Genomic DNA, 16,790 nt, shown 5'->3' on the forward strand with positions numbered 1-16,790 from the left:
CCTATCGAGGCCGGTGAGGGGTCTACATGCCACTGTCTCTGATGAAAGCCGACCACCCGCACCCTCTGAAGAATACAACCCTGGAGCCCATCCAAATCTAGTCGTGTCCTCTGAAGTTGGCCACCCTCTCCCACCTCGAAAGTGAGTGGGGCGACTCTCTCCGCTGTGCCGCAGACCGCTAGAAGGATCTCATGCCGAGTAAAGACACCCATCCACTGTGGAGGTGGAGGGTCCTGTACTGGGGTCCGCCACTCCCGGGGGATGGCCGCCTCAATGTCCTGTCTCATCAACTCTCTGCCCCTCATCCCACTGAGTCTCCTCTCCTGGGCCTCTAGAGGCAGCTGCTGAAAACATATCCAGTCGTCCAGGGACTGGGCTGGGCCGGAGCTCAAAGGGCCCCACGACACGTGAGACCGCGATCCAACCATATGGCCACTGGGAAGTCGAATCAAGGGGTTCCAGATCAATGGCTGCCTCAGGCGCTCCTCATCGGTGCCCGGAGGAGTCTGGAAGAGTGACGGCCTCAGATGCGACCAGGCCCTCAGAAGGCTAGCTGCAAAACGCTCCTCGAAGCCAAGGCCCACTCCTCTGGATCGCTGCTCTGTAAAGATCCACCTAATGCTGGGGGTCCAGGGGCCGCTAAGAGAGGGGGTGCGGCTGAGCATCCTGGAAACAAGAAACTCCTTCCACGGCTCAGCGCCTGGCAGGAGGCCACGAACTACCAACTTGCCAAGCAATGCTCGGCTTTGGCAAATAGGATCAACAATGCCCAGGCCGCCTCTCTCCCTCGGCTGAGTGATCACCGCCCATGCCACCTTGGCCCTGGCGGGCCGCCCGTCGCCACCGGACCAAAGAAAGTTCCTGATGAGCCGCTGCACCTGGCCAATGCATGCCCGAGAGAAGGCCCAGCAGGAAGTGATGTACCACATAGTAGCAAGCAGAACCTGGTTGGCCACGACTACTCGGCCAGCCAGAGATAAACGAGCGGTACTCCAATACAGAAGCTTCTTCCGAATGCTCAGAAGAAGGGGGGCTATCTGCTGCTCCGGAGATATGTCAATGCCCACATAACATCCCAAATAACGCACTGTAGTGCCAGGGGGCAGCCACTGAAAACCGTGAACTGGCCTCCAAGTCGGGGGGGGCATAGAGCTGACCCACAGCCCACACGACTTGTGCCAGTTGATCAAAGCGCCCGAAGCTCTGCAAAACCTGTCCATGGCTAAGGCGAAGCGGCGGAGGTTCTCCTCACCTCCCTGAAGATAGACAGCAGTGTCATCCGCAAACTCCGAGTCTAGGAGCTCCTCCGAGGTACGGATGGGAAGCTGGAGGCCCCGCAAACCTGTATCCTGTGCCGTCAAAAAAGTGCTCATGGCCTCCGCCACAAAAAGAAAAAGAAAGGGCGCTAAGGGGCACCCCTGCCGCACCGAGCGCGAGAGCTGGAACCTCTCTCCGCGCACGCCCTGTATCAGCACCTGGCTATGAGCCGATGAGTAGAGTGCAGAGACCCCACGGATCCACTGAGGGGGGAAGCCCATCCTCTCCATAGTGCCTTCCAAGAAGGCCCAGTCCACCCGATCATATGCCTTCTCGAAGTCGAGAAGGAGCACTGCCAGATCCTCCTGTCGAAATCTAGCCAGAGCCGTAGCCTCCCAGAAGGAGAAAATGTTATCCAGAATGCTCCTATCCTGGATGAAGCCAGTCTGCGTGGAGTGGATGATGTCCGGAAGGTGAGGCTGAAGCCGCCTGCTGATCGCCTTAGCTAGGACCTTGTAGGCCGTGCCTAGCAAGGTGATCGGTCTCCACTGTCTAATCTCCAGTCTGTCTCCTCCCTCTTTGGGGATCAAGTGGATCAAGCCCTCAGCCATGCTGTCCGGCATGACTCCAGACTCCATAATCTCCTGGAATGCCAATCTGAAGCCCCTGTGTAAGAGGCCCCAGTACCTCTGGAAGAAAGCCACCGAAAGACCGTCCTCTCCTGGGCATTTGCCCCGAGGTAATGCCTGAAGAGCCTCCTCCAGTTCCGTATCCGAGAAGGGGGAGAGAAGGGAGTGCTGTAAATGGGCCGGCACAACCGGTCTCGTGAAGCTCCAGACTGCCTCCCGAGCCTCTCTCACCCTGTCATCTGCTGGCTCAGCAGAGAGAAGGTCCCTGTAAAAATCTGTGGCTATAGCCCGAACCCTGGGGGGATCCACCACAACCTGGCCATCAGCCTGCCGGAGACGCCTGAGACCCTCCCGTCTGAAGCGAGGCCCTGTCGCCTCAAAAAAGTCTCGAGTCACTCTGTCCCCAGCCTGTGTCCAAAAGGAAGCCCGAGCATGGAATCGGAACTCCACCCTCCTCTCCTCGATGGATCTGATCTCCGTGCGAGCTGACTCCATCTGCTCTGAGATCCAAGGGCTCGTAGGATCCCTCTCCTGGAGTCTCTGGAGGGACGCTAGACTCCTCCGTAGGCTCCTCTCCTGCTCTCTGAAAGCCTCCAGCCGGTCCAAGGCAGCCTGTCTGAGCATCTGGCTAATCTCCTGCAAGCCACTGGCAAGATCGCTGGCTGCCGATCCTCTCCTGAACTGCAGCTCCTGCCAGACCTGCTCAACTCCGATCGCGATCTCGGGCTCCTCTATGAGACAATCTGGAATCCGGACGCTCTGGCTCTGCTCTCCTCTCGTGGGGTCCTCAATCTGGAGAAGCACTGGAAAGTGATCTGAAAACGAGGAGCCTGCAAGTATGCCCACTGTGCCACCTCTAGCACAGGCCCACTCATCAATGTAAAACCTGTCGATGCGGGATAGGTTAACCCCTGTGGCCCGTCTATCCGAGCGCGAGAAAGATAGGCTCCCCTGCAACCTGCCAAACTCCGGGAGAGTCCACGGATCCTGGCCTCTCACCTGAAGCACTAGTTCCTCCCAGGCAGCTAGCTCCGGCCCATGAATGGTCTCCTGGCTGCCCCCCATCCTGTCCTCTGCATCCTCCAGCATGTTGCAATCCCCTCCGAGGCACCAGTGGTCTGCCAAGGGGAGGGACTGCCTAATGGTGCTCCAGAACTCGGCTCTCCCGGTCGCCCCATTGGGGGCGTAGAAGTTGAGGAAGCCAATGCGGTCTTCCCCAACCCGAAGGATGATCCACTGCGCACGACCCTGGACCAGAATGCCAGAGTCCACAACTTCAGATAGAAGCTGCTCGCTGACTGAGATGCATACTCCACCCTGGTTCCCCTGGGAGCCATATGCCGGTGACCAAAAAGTGTGACTCCTGCCTGGCAAGATCTTCCCGCAGGTGCGGGTACGCCCCGCAGAAAGGTGGTGCTCCTGGATGAAAAGGATATCGATGGGTCCTCCAACGAGAGCCCTCTGGATCTCCTGGCGAAGTCTGCCCCGGCCAATGTAGCAGCGATGTCCACCGAGACCCTGGATGTTCCATGAGAGGATCCTCATGGATGAGCTATGGCAAGTGAAGCAGCCTCCACTGGCTCACCCCTCTCAGCCGGCCCGGATGATCTGCCCTCCACTCTGTGAGTCTTGGGCGCCGGCTTGGAGGGAGAATAATCACTGTCTGTCCGGGTGCGGAGTCTCTCCAAAAAGAGGGAGACCTGTCTCTGTGTCCAGCCCCACTCCGCCTTCGCCCTGTCCAGGGCATAGGCGTGAGACCAATCCTCTGCATATATGTATCTAAAGGTAGGCTGCACCCTCGGGGCGGCATGGAGGAGAATCAGAAGCACCGCCTCAACTGAGGTGTGGACCGGATCCGCCCGCCAGTCTCCTATACCAAACAGGCTCATGCGGGCTGAGTGTAATCGGGTCTGCAATAGGTCCGTGAGCCCCAAGTCACTGAAGTGATGAGAAAACTCCAGTATCTGATCACGCAAAACTTCCTCTACAGAGTTGCAATCCCATGCTGTGTCTGGGGCAACACTGAGAGGAAAGGAGAAAGCCACCATGCTGCTCACCACAGAGGGAGAACGAGAGGGATGGCACACCACGCAAACTCGCAAGGGCGCGACCAGTGTCTCGAACGGGCCAGCATCCAGCTGGAGGCACCTGAAAAAACCGTAATCCACTGGTAGCCCCATCACTCGCGGGGGCCCCCCAGGGGAGGCTGGAGAGAACTCTGTGGCGGGCGAGGCGAGGATCGCCATCTCCACCGGCCCGGAGTGGCGGTGGAACAGCCGCTGGACTGTGCTCTGGCCTACCCAGCTGCGCTGCCCCGGGGCAGTGGGTGGTCTGGCGAAGTATCCTGGAGAGGCCGAGGGAGGGATGGGGGCTCGTGGCGAGGAGGGGGGAGAGCGAGGAGAGGATGGAGAGGCATCTGCCAGAGGATAGGTGTCAGGGGGGGCCGCCGGGGGAGGCGGGAGAGGGGGGGCTGGGGGGGGAGAAGGAAGGGTGGAAGGAGTGCTCTCCGGGTGAGGGGAAGGGGAGCCGGGGGTCGAAGAGTGCGGCCCAGGATCCTCAGGAATCTGCTCCAAGGAGGGTGGGGGGCCCCCCGCGGGGGGAGGTGGGAGCGGGGTCTCCACGTGGGAGGCTCCACCAGCGGCCTCAACGGGCACTGAGTCTGAATCCTCGTCCATCGGGGTGGGACCTGCTGGCCGCCTATCCCTGACAGGAGCATAAGTGCGGATAGGTGCCTGTGCGCCAGCCGGAGTCGCCTGTCCGCCAGCCTGTGCTGCCTGCTGGCGTCTGCGACGACGGTCCCTGCGGGCCGGGCGTTTCCGCCGGCGAACCTCCTGCCATCCGCCAGCCTCCTGGGACTGCGCGGCATCCTCCGCCGGGGCCTGCTCGTCAGATGATGGCGCCTGCTGTGACGAGCCAGGGATGTCCGGTCTCTGAAGTGGATGGCCACCCCTCGGGTCTCCTGCAGGGGGTCCGGAGGCGGCATAACGTGAAGGATGAGCCCCCTTGCGGGGACAGGCGCGTGCGAGATGGCCCATCTCCCGACATATGTAACACTGGCCGGGGAGGCCCGAATACTCCACGCGCTGTATCATATGTCCTCCAGAAAGACAAGGGAGAAGGATCGTCTTCGGGAGGGACTCCGGTGACGGAACCACAACCCGGATGGCCGGGAGTCCTGCTGCCCGAGCAATCACTGAAGCCGCTGTCTGAGGCGTCTCCACCACCTGCCCGAACGCCTTGCCAATGGATGACAAGAGGGGCAAGTACTCCCTACGGAGTCCAGGAAAACAGATAGTGACGGGGAAACCTGTCGCGCCTGCTAGCGGGTCAGAAGCGGGGTCGAAACCATGAGTCCATCGCGCCAGGAACGCCCGGGAAGAGCGGAGGGCAATGGGGCTCCGAGCCAGCACCATCTGAGCTGCCTGTGGGGACTCGAAATCCACCTGATAGTAGCCACGTCCCAAAAAATCCACGCTGACGATCTTGGCGGGCACGCCAACAAGGCTGCCTTGCAGAAGGTCGCGAAGCTCTCTCCGCATCGGACGGCTACCCACTATCTTGCAGACCAAGGAGGAGGCCTCAAGAGCGGAAACTGTGGAAACAAACAACTGAAGATCTTCAGCTGTGAACTCCAGACGGAGACCGGAATCGGCAGGGTTAGTCGGAGCGGCTTCCATGGAGTCCTCCAGAGGGAAAAAGCCAGAAACCGGGGTCACCAACGGGAGGGACACAGCCCTGCGAGGAAAAAAGAGAGAAGCGGCGGGTTACAGGATAGCGGGGGCGGGGCGCGGGGGGGGGGAGCTGAGGCGGGGAGGAGATAACGGTGGGCGGAGGGGCGGGACGGAAGGGAGGAGAAAGAGGGCGGAGGGGGGAGAGGAGGCGAGGGAGAGAAGAGAGGGGGAGGCGAAGGATGATAGAGGCGGAGGAAGAAGGAATGGGGAAGGAAGTAAACGGCGGGGGGAGAGGCGGGGAATGCAGCGAGGAGGGAGGCGAAGGAAGAGAAAGCGGGGGAGGAAGAAAGCGAAGAAGAGGAGGGAGGCGGGGGAGTGGAGGCGGGGGGGTGAAGGCGGGGGGGGAGAAACGCGCAGAAGGCGGTGGGGAGGCGGCGCAGAGGGGTGCGAGGAGGAAGGCGGGGGAGAGGGCGGAGGAGACCGCGGAGGGCTGGCGGGGGGGGAAGGTGAAACGCGATGGCGAGAAGCAGGGGGGGGGGAGAGCGGAGCTCGCAGGCGAAGCGCAGCCAGTTCTTTCGACACAATAGATTCTCTTGCAAGAACATCTCTTAAAACAACAGAAATAGCTCCTAAAAGAAAAAATCCAGCAAGCTCAAGAAGAAGCTAAGGCCAGGGAGGCCAAAGCTAAAAAATTACTATAGAAGAGGCTGATACATGTCAACATGGCTTCCGTGACTCTCTTGGACAAAAAGGAACTAAACATTGAGCCAGCACAACTCAAGGTGGGACTTACTACAGCTAAAAGCCATGCAACGAGCATTGCATTAATAGATATAGGTTCAAGTCATAACTTGATCTCGTATGAAACCTGGGTAGCATTAGATAGACCACGCCTCGAACCCACTGATGCGTAAGTACGTGTAGTGTTCACTTGATAACTACAAAAGCTGAGGGATTTTTAAACGTTAACATTTCCATCAGAAATAATTCCTTGTTCGAGAAGGTGCTTGTAATGCCTACAGGTTCCATAGAAGAGGAAATGATTCTAGGACGATCCTGGATCTGTGCCAGTAAATGCAATATCCAATGAGAAGAAATGACACCGTTGTTGAGCGCGGGCAACAAGGTCATGTACATACCCTTATGGAGCTTGACAAACAGAGGGAAACATATCATAAACGATGAACAAACAACACTGAATGTAGTGGCAACACCTCATAAAATAGAACAAGCATTAGTCCCACGAATCTCGCACACATAATACCCAAAATCTAAGGGTACACGGAAGTGGGTGCCCAAGATTCAACTTAAAAATCAACCTGACAAGAAAGACACGATAAATAATATGGGGACCACAAGAAGAATCTCCAAAAAATTCAAAAGTCAGGCCTTGCTGAAATAAACAGATTGGCAGGACTCCAAGCATCCCAATAGACCTCAAAGGTTCCATAAGCAATGGGTCCGAAAAGACTTACTACGAGCACAAGGATACTACCAAGGCAATACGGCAATATGGGTACCCAAACCTCACTCAATCAGTGTGGCCAACACCACAAGCAATTCAAGTCATAAATACGAGAGTAGTAACAGCATACAACATCAACTCCGAACTCAAGCAGGAGCCTCGCCAACCCTTGTATGGAGGAAAAAGATAACTCAACAAAATGGGTTGGGAATTGCCAAGCAAAACAGCAGCCACTCCGGTTACAGAACTGAACATGGAACCTAAAGGTAGAAACAAAGAAGTTCAACAAAGGGACACAATTAGAAGCCCTCCACCACAAGCAATAACAGCAGCCACTCCGGTTACAGAACTGAACATGGAACCTAAAGGTAGAAACAAAGAAGTTCAACAAAGGGACACAATTAGAAGCCCTCCACCACAAGGCACAGTAATAACATTGTTCAGTTGGGTGGAAGGAACAATTAAAAACTCCCACATAGAGCTAAAACGATTGCATCAACAAATGCCCAAAAGTGCCCAGGTGACCCCTTGGTTCCGACGACAGTAAAACAGAAGGGTGTCCAATGGTTACACAATGGGTACAAGGTAAGCAGGGTATCATTCATCATTATGTGCATGTTTGACTGCTTGAGCATGAAGAAAAAAATGAGAAGATATCGATCTTATGCATTCAAAATTCGAAAAGGTTCACACTGTGAACCAATTCAAAAGGTTCACGCCGTGAACCAATTCAAAAATTTCACGCCGTGAACAAATTCACAAAGGTTCACGCCGTGAACCAATTCAAAAAGATTCACGCCGTGAACAAATTCACAAAGGTTCATGCCATGAACAAATTCAAAAATGCTCACGCGTGAAATGGTAATTTCTCACGGGCCAATCAAGCAACGCCATGTGGTTTTCTTCATTAAGGTAGCCGCCCTGTCCGATGGCTACGTTATAAAATCAAATTTCTTTCCTCTTTCACCATTTTGCATCTTGTGACCTTCACTTTCGATTATGCGTCGCTTCCGCTCTTGATCACTTTGCATCTCCCATCCATCCTGCGATCCCGGATTTTGGACTTAATTGATTGTCTCCTTTCGAGGTGGGAGCTTGATCCTTTTTTCTTTTCATTTTCTTTTTTCTTCTTGTATTTTTTGATTTCATGATTGATCAAAATCTTATCGGCACTGCTTATTGTACATACATCATAATTATTCTTTAAAAAAAATTTCATGGTATCCTCACATGCATCTTAACAACGAAAGCAAAAAAGAAAACCCTCATAATAAACAACCTTAATTAACGATTCACGATATTAACACCTTGCGTTTTCATGGAACCTTAGGTTCGTGAACCTACAGTTTCACGACACCTAAACGGTCCACAGAACCTTAGTGGTTCACGCGCCTAACCGATTCACGGAACCTCACTTTTTCATGGAACCTAACTTTTTCACGGAACCGCAATGGTTCACGCCTAATCGGTTCACAGAACCTCACTTTTTCACGGAACCTCAATGGTTCACGCCTAACCGGTTTACGGAACCTCAATGGTTCATGCATAACCAGTTTACGGAACCTCAATGGTTCATGAAACCTAACCGGTTCACAAAACCTAACTTTTTCATGGAACCTCACTTTTTCACGGAACCTAACTTTTTCACAGAACCTCAACGGTTCATGAAACATAACCGGTTCACGGAACTTCACTTTTTCACGGAACCTCAATGGTTCACGTCTAACCGGTTCACGGAACCTCACTTTTTCATGGAACCTCAATGGTTCACGGCTACCCAGTTCACGAAAACTCACTGTTTCATGGAACCTAACTTCACGAAACCACTCTAACCCTACACCTTTACGCCACAGCCTTCACTTGTGTATTAACACACCCTATGATTGCTCCTACACTAACACACTCCTCAATTCAACTAACCAATTACCCATTTTAAAAAAAGGGGGAAAAAAAAGAAAAAAAGAAAAGATGGTATCAACCCCACCAGTCGGTAGACTGATGCGTTGTCATGTATAGATGTCGGCCTCAGAGTTGGAAGCTCTCGAGACCCCAGTTGCAACTCAAGTCAGCACCACTGGATCCCCAGCAAGTCAGAGAAAGAGGCCAGTGTGGGTCTCAAAGTTAAACTTTTTGGGCCCTTATGCCCATGCCTTCCATGAGGCCATCATCAGCAAAGAAGCCCTCACGCACGGCCCATGGAAAGGTAGCCCTATTACCACAGCCCAGAATGTCTCCAAATTCTTGAGGAGGATAAAGTCAAAGCAAAGCTGGACAAGGTTGGTTTGGGGAAAATGGCACAGATACTCCCAAGAAGTATCGACACAGAACTCTGCACCGAGTACCTCAAGACCTACGAAGGGCACCAAAAGGGGAACTATCACCAAGGCTGACGGCACTACCGAGCAACTCCTCATCACAGAAGAGCTCATACGGGATGCTCTCTAGCTCTCGCCCATAGTCAAGGTCCACACCCACGCCATCGATAAAATGCCTCTAGACGCGATGCAAGAAAAATTCTTACAACTCAAATGGGGCCAAGTATGAAAACATCTGTGATGAGGCTACAAAAAAATCTTGCAGGGCCATGTTCTTGATGATGCAGGTGAAGCCCATGGACAGATATAACAAGGTTCCCTTGATTAGAATTACAAAGGTACATGAGGAGAAAGAAGAGGATTGGGCCTACTATTATGTCTATAGAGAGATCGAGAACTACTTAAGGGCCCACCAATCCAAAATTTGTAACCCATACCTACTTACACAAAAAGGCCTCTCCCAAAGCCCAAACAAGAGGAGCACTTGCAGAGCTGGCACTGCTATTCGGACAACCCACACTAACAGCTGAAGATATGCAAGAAGGGCAGGCTATCTTGATGGAGACCCAGGCAATCGAAGGAAATCAAGAAGGGGAGAAGGAAGAAGACAGATAAGAAGATGAGGGGAGTAATTCCAGATATAGCTGCTGAGTCATAAAGATTAGAGGCAGAAGTGGCCCAGGAAATCCAAACATACCGAGAGACATTGCAAGAGAAAATTATCAGCCAAGCCACACAGGAGCCCCTGCAACAACAAGTTACTCCTCCGACAAGCCCGGCTCAACTGATATTTACAGATCTATCCCCCCTCAAAGAATCAGCTTTGGTAGACACGCCAAAGAACAGAGATAGTTCCCAAACAAGAAACACTAGTGGAGGCTGAGGAAAGACAAGGCGTTGAGGCGGCCACAATGCAAGTACAAGAAACAGAGGCCCCAAATGAAGCAAGCAGAAGACAACAAAGTCCAAAGCCATCTAGTCCAAGCAAGAGAATGCGGTTGAAAGATGAAGTAAGAATACCTTAGCTGGCCTCCCTACAGAAAATGGACGATCAACAATTCTTGCAAGAAACCATGAAAGGACTAGATGAGCTGTTCAACCAACCACCACAGACTGGGCTAGAAGAAGAAGCAAGAACAAGTCCAATATGGGAGCAAGAATAAAAGGTCTGACGATGCCACCTCCTCACAACACACATGCTCCACGACTGTAACACCGCCCTCTGGAAATAAGTCAACGATACATGCACACAAGTGCAAACATTAAAAGACCACTTGGCAGACTGAAGCTACCCATAAGGATGTATAGTCATGAAGAGCTTAAAGGCCACAAAGGAGCAAGAGAACAGGTATAAAGCCCTGGAAAGCAATAATATGGTCCTCAGCCAAACAATTGTATAAAAAATCAAGGAAAATATGGACCTTAATGCAAAATTAGGGCAAGCTAAGGAGCAGCTTGAGAAAGAGGTCACCCACACCAATGAGCTCACTACACTTCATGCCCAGCAAATACAGGAGCTCCAAACCAATGCCAAGGCCAAAGAAGAAGACTTACAAAGCCAAATCTAGTAGCTAACCTCACAGGCTAAAGGCAGCGGAGGAGAGGTCAACTCATTTACAGCAAGAGCGAGAACAAACAAACAAGGCCCATGCAAAAAAGATTAGAACACTTAACGACACAATAAGTGCAAGCCAGGCCGAAGTACAAAGGAAAGAGTTGGCACACCAAGAGGCAATGGTGCAGCTTACACAACAACAACTACACGACATTCAGAGGACATTCTCAGAGGCTAGCTGCCCAAAGGCTTCAACAAATCGTCGACGCTCAAGAACGGGAAGCAACAGCCAAGCGTGCCCAAGAGGACGCAACCAAAAGATTCAAGGAATACCCTGATTCCTATGGAAAAATTAATGCGGTAACCTCCAGCATGTTCAAATAGGTGAACCACTTTTGAATCTCTTGCTGGGAAGTACTCCTTCTTCGTAGCAGTGGTGCCAGGCTGAGAGTTGAGAATAAACACCTCACGTGGAAGCTAGCACTTTATTAAACTGCAAAACCAAGGGTAACTCATTGAGAAAAAGGAAAGAACTAAAGACAAAACTACCACGTGTCAATTGTCAACATCACACGTGTCTGTTTTATTACTACACACACGTGTCAATTGTCAACATCACACGTGTCTGTTTTATTACTACACACGTGGGCTCGTTTAAAGTTATTTAATCCTCATGCCACTATTAAAACGGTTCTCGTATTTGAGAGAGAGAGAGAGAGAGAGAGAGAGAGAGAGAGAGAATCTTGATTTTTCAAGAACCCACAGATAGAGAGAGAGTTCAGTATCCGACAGACAGAAAGAGAGTCCAGTATCCACGCCCACATAACCAGAAAGCAAATGGCAACAGGTAAGTTTGCTTGCTCCTCTCTCTCTCTCTCTCTCTCTCTCTCTCTCTCTCTCTCTCTCTTTCTCTCTCTCACACACACACACACACACACACACTCAGATACACAGACACACAGACATTCATGCACAGACAGACACAATCTTTCACACACACACACACACAAACTCAGATACGTAGACACACATACATGCATACACAGACAGACACAATCTTTCACACACACACACACACACTCAGATACCCAGACACACAGACATGCATGCACAGACAGACACAATCTTCCACACACACACACACACACACAAGTTTGTATAGTTGCGCGCGATATGGCTCTTGTAAGGGTAATGGAGGTGCTTTATCGCGCCAAATTGCACACACATACAAACACATACATATACACTTATATCACATCCACACACACACACACAGAACCATATACAACACAAACACACACATACAGTACACCCACAATGAGACACACAGAGAGAGAGAGAGAGAGAGGGAGAGGGAGAGGGAGGGAGTAATAGAGAGAGATTTAGAGATAGTCAGAGAGAGATAGATAAAGATTTAGGGAGTTAGTCAGAGAGAAAGAGTGAGAGATAGAGATGAAGTGTTAGAGAAAGTAATTTAGAAAGAGTTAGAGAAAGAGTTAATGAAAGAGTGTGTGCAATTTGTGCATTTTGGCACGATATGGCTCTTGTAATGGTAATGGAGGTGCTTTATCGCGCCAATTTGCACACACATACACCCACATACATATACACTTATATCATACACACACACACACACACAACAATAACAACACACAGACACACACATACAGTACACCCACAGAGAGAGAGAGAGAGAGAGAGAGAGAGAGAGAGAGAGAGAGATTTGTAAAGTTTGGCGCGATATAGCCCTTGTAGGGTTAATGGATTTTCTTTATCGCGGCCAAATTGCACAAATTCAATAAGGGGTGACTCCCCTTTTCTAATTCATGCCAGTGTCTTACTTCTCAGAAAAAAGAAAGCTTAAGCGGGGAGTCACTGCGTTGGATCCTGAGTTTAGTACTGCGGGTAGGAGCGACATGCGAATAAAGTCTACAAAGCTGAGCACAAAGAAAAGATCTATTGACTTCACCACTAACGACCCTGCAGAAGTTATGGCAAGGATAGATGAGCCACAACTTGTGATAGGACAAACACAAGATCTAGGGTTTCCAATTGTAGAGCCGGGAGAATCAAGTTACCTAGTTTACTTCGTAAAAGATCATAGTGATGAAGAACCCCATTCAGAAGACCAGGATGCAGAGGCAGATGAATAGGAGAAAGCAGGTGTTCTTAGTCTAGTGTCCCTTTCTAAGCGACTTGCTCGCCAGAGTCTCTCTGCTCTTAAGAGGGATTTCGATTTTTCAACGGAGGCTATTGAGGAAGAAGCAGAAGAAGAAGGAGCAACATCTTAGCAGCGGCGTGAAGGAAGAGAAGGAAGAATTTTTTGAGAGCAATGATCTAGCTCTAATTGATGAGAAACTCTTCGATTTTGTCTGTAACGTGAGAGCTGCTGAAGACTTTCACATTATTGCAGAGATGTTTAATAAGCCTTTGCAAGTGGAGTCCATTTTGCATCAGCATCATGCAGAGCACCTGTCGAAACACATGGAAGATTTCAAAAAATTAGTATCCAAAGGAAGGCTGCTGCAAAACAATCAAGCTTACGTGCACTTGCTAGATTGTGCACTAAGCAGGAAGGCAAACAGTTTTCTATACAAAAAGTACCAGGAACTACCATCTTCCTACAAGCCTTCTTGGTGTACCTTGCACTTAAGTTGTTGCAGGCTGTTATATGAGCCATTTGGATTCCTCTGCTACTTGCAGTGCCTCTATAAAGACCTTCCTGAAATGGGTGAAGAACTACTGAAGGTACTATCCAAGATGAAATTCCCCCAGAAGATAGATTACCCTCCGAGGAGGCAGAACTTGAGGAAGATATTGAGTTAGTACAGGAGGAAGAGGATTCAAAGTCGATGTGGATATTGTTGCTCTAAAGACGTCAACAATACAGAGACCACTGGATGTAGATCTCTTCAAAGTGGAGCAGTGTGGTCTAGTATTGCCAGTGCTGCCAGAATTCGTTATTGATAATAATCGTTATGTACTGTTGGCTGACATTCAGAATATTTTCAGCTTGAGGGAAGATTTTGCTTTATCTCTGCTATTGCCAATTTTCTGGAAGAGGGTAGTGGTTTTGTCTCGAAAGATGATGTAGATGACTTAGCATTGGAGGAAAATTATAATAGTAAAGAGTGTCTCAGTATTTGTTTGGGCAAAGCATAGAAATTCAAAGAGGATGGATTTGTGACAGATGATAAAACCTTCATGGAGCTGCAAGCCAAATATGGCTTTGATAAGCTGAATGACTCCACAAAGGAGTTTATGAACAAAGTAGGAGAAGATACTAAAAGTTCTATTAACCTTTGGCAAGACCAACTGTTCGTGATAGATGAGACTCAGGTTCTCTCTCTCTCTCTCTCTCTCTCTCTCTCTCTCTCTCTCTCTCTCTCTCTCTCTCTCTCTCTCTCTCTCTCTCTCTCTCTCTTTATGTATGTGTGTGTAGTGTGTCTTTGTGAATTTGATATGTAGACTTATGTTTCCTTAATTATTTTGTTTTGCAGAGTACATTTGAAGTCAAAGACAAATTCTTGCAACGGCATAAAAGGGAGTATTATGGCCGAGACGCAACTCTCTCTCACTATCTAAGCAGATTGTCTAAGGCAAAGATTATAGTTTACCACAATGCCATGAGCCAGGAAGGGAAAGTTGCAAATTTTGTATTCAAGACATTGTCCCTGTTCCTAGGTGCAATGATTATTCCTAAGAGTTATGAGAAGATTATTTTGATAAAGAAGTCTATTGCCTTAGAAATTTTTGGATGCTACCCTAGTTATGCCGGCAACCGAAGGGGTTACTTTCATACATATGCTGCAGTAGCATTGTCTCTAGGCATAGAGAACCCAGAGGAACTAGAAGAGTATGGCAAACACCATTTGCTAAGGTATAAACGAAAGCCAGATTCACTGGAATTGCCAAAGTCATTAGAATGGAAAGATACATTGTAAAAGACTTATGTGTTACATCTATCTCTCCAACGATGATTAATAAAAATCTTTTGTTCTCTCCATTTGTTTTGTGCTTCTATGGCATCTGAGTTTTTAAATGCTTTTCGAAATGCTTCAATCTCTTCCTTTCCATATGTCTGAGTGTCTGCATCAGTTTGGATGACCTCAAGGCTTCTTTTTTATGTAGTTGTTGCAGTATCCTTCTATAGAACCATTGGAACACTTCTTGTAGGCTGTTTGCCTTACTTTTTCCACCACCATGTTGTGTGTGCCTGAAATATACATTTCGGGCCATATAGTGTGATGTTTGTCAAAAAGTGAAAAGTTATAAGGGTAAGAAACTTGGTTTACTCATGCCACTTCCTATTCCTAACACTCCTGGGAACAGATTTCTATGGATTTCACTGGGTGGTTTTCCATTGACTACGAACCATAATGATATGATTTGGACCATTGTTGATAGGTTTAGCAAACAAGCATATTTTATTCCTTATAAAAAGACTCTTACTACACATCAAGCTGCACAATTGTTTGAACACATCTTCACACATCATGGTTTACCACCCACAAGTGATTGTTTCTAATAGAGATTCTAAGTTTTGCAGTGATTTTTAGACTACATTTGTAAGATCCCTATTCCCACCGAGCAACGGATTCGGGGTACTAGCAGCGGAAGTAGCACTTCTCGCGCGGGACAGGGGTCCAACACTCGGGGCCTCGCCCACGGATATCCGGACAAGAGACTAATCCGTCGGTTTGTCCAAAACCGAAACCGGAAAAACTTCCTTTACCCGGAAAGCACGGGCGATTCCACCAGGATAACTCTTTACTCTAACGTAGTCAAGATCATTACTGATCAAACTGATCTGACTGCACCTTTAACGGTACTTGGTCAAATCAAGGAAGAACTTGCACTTGGATCATTGGGATCAACGCTTTTTTCCCCATCAAGAGGCACAGCCGTTGATTCCTATCCATAGAACAATTTCTATCCGGGATTTACTTCATCTATCGTAATAATAGAAATTAAATCTCGATTTACGGATCCATCAGTCCAGCCTAACCCCATCCGATCCCATGGGTTAGCCAACCGCCCAACCACTGTAGTGATGGGATCCAATTTTGGAATTTGGTTAGGTTTTGTCCCGGGTACCAAGGAAAAGAGTTCCAAGGCCCCCTAGCCGGAAGTTCATGCAAACATAGAACTAGCCACACCACTTACACACCCAATATGAAATTGCCTTTTTCTTAGCATCAACTAACTTTAAAACAATCCTTTAATGAAACCATAGTACCACTGATCATAATCTTCCAATTTATCCGGTTGATTCATAATTTCCCATCATTCCTTCATCAGAGTATCTATGGCATCATTGGCAACTAGAACGCTCACCACCTGTCCACACAGGGGCCTTTTCAATAGTTCCTAGCCCATAATACTCGACAATATAATCACTTATAAAAATCAAGATGGACTCTCGTTGAAGATCAGCAAGATCAACCAACAGATCCATATAAAGAGCCATGGACTCATCCATTGAAGACCAGCAAGGTCAATCAACCAGATCCATGCCCGGTTTCACAAAACAACTCTTACTCCTTGTTCCAATATCTTCCTCGACGCACGCGTGGGTATCCTAGGCGACCCAGAGCCCGAGCACCGTATGGTCAGCACCCTCTAGGATCCTTCGCAGGTGACCTAGCGCTTCACTCATAGGCCGCTTCCTTGGTCCCTCATCCACCGTACCGGAAGCTCACCATTTTAATCGAACCGAGGCTGGTCAAGACCTCGGCCGACCTTGCTACGCGAGACGTCCTCCATTGACTCTCCGTCAGCAGTTGTAACTTTATCAGTTAGGTCTCCACGACCTTAATCACAAGACGGTCAAAATGCTTTCCCAGCATTCTTGACATAAAACAGCCATTTACAAACAGCATTTACAAACAGTTTACA

This window comes from Cibotium barometz, chromosome 62 (assembly GCF_041138505.1).
Source record: "Cibotium barometz isolate CiBa-2024 chromosome 62, ASM4113850v1, whole genome shotgun sequence".
NCBI classification, from domain to species: domain Eukaryota; kingdom Viridiplantae; phylum Streptophyta; class Polypodiopsida; order Cyatheales; family Cibotiaceae; genus Cibotium; species Cibotium barometz.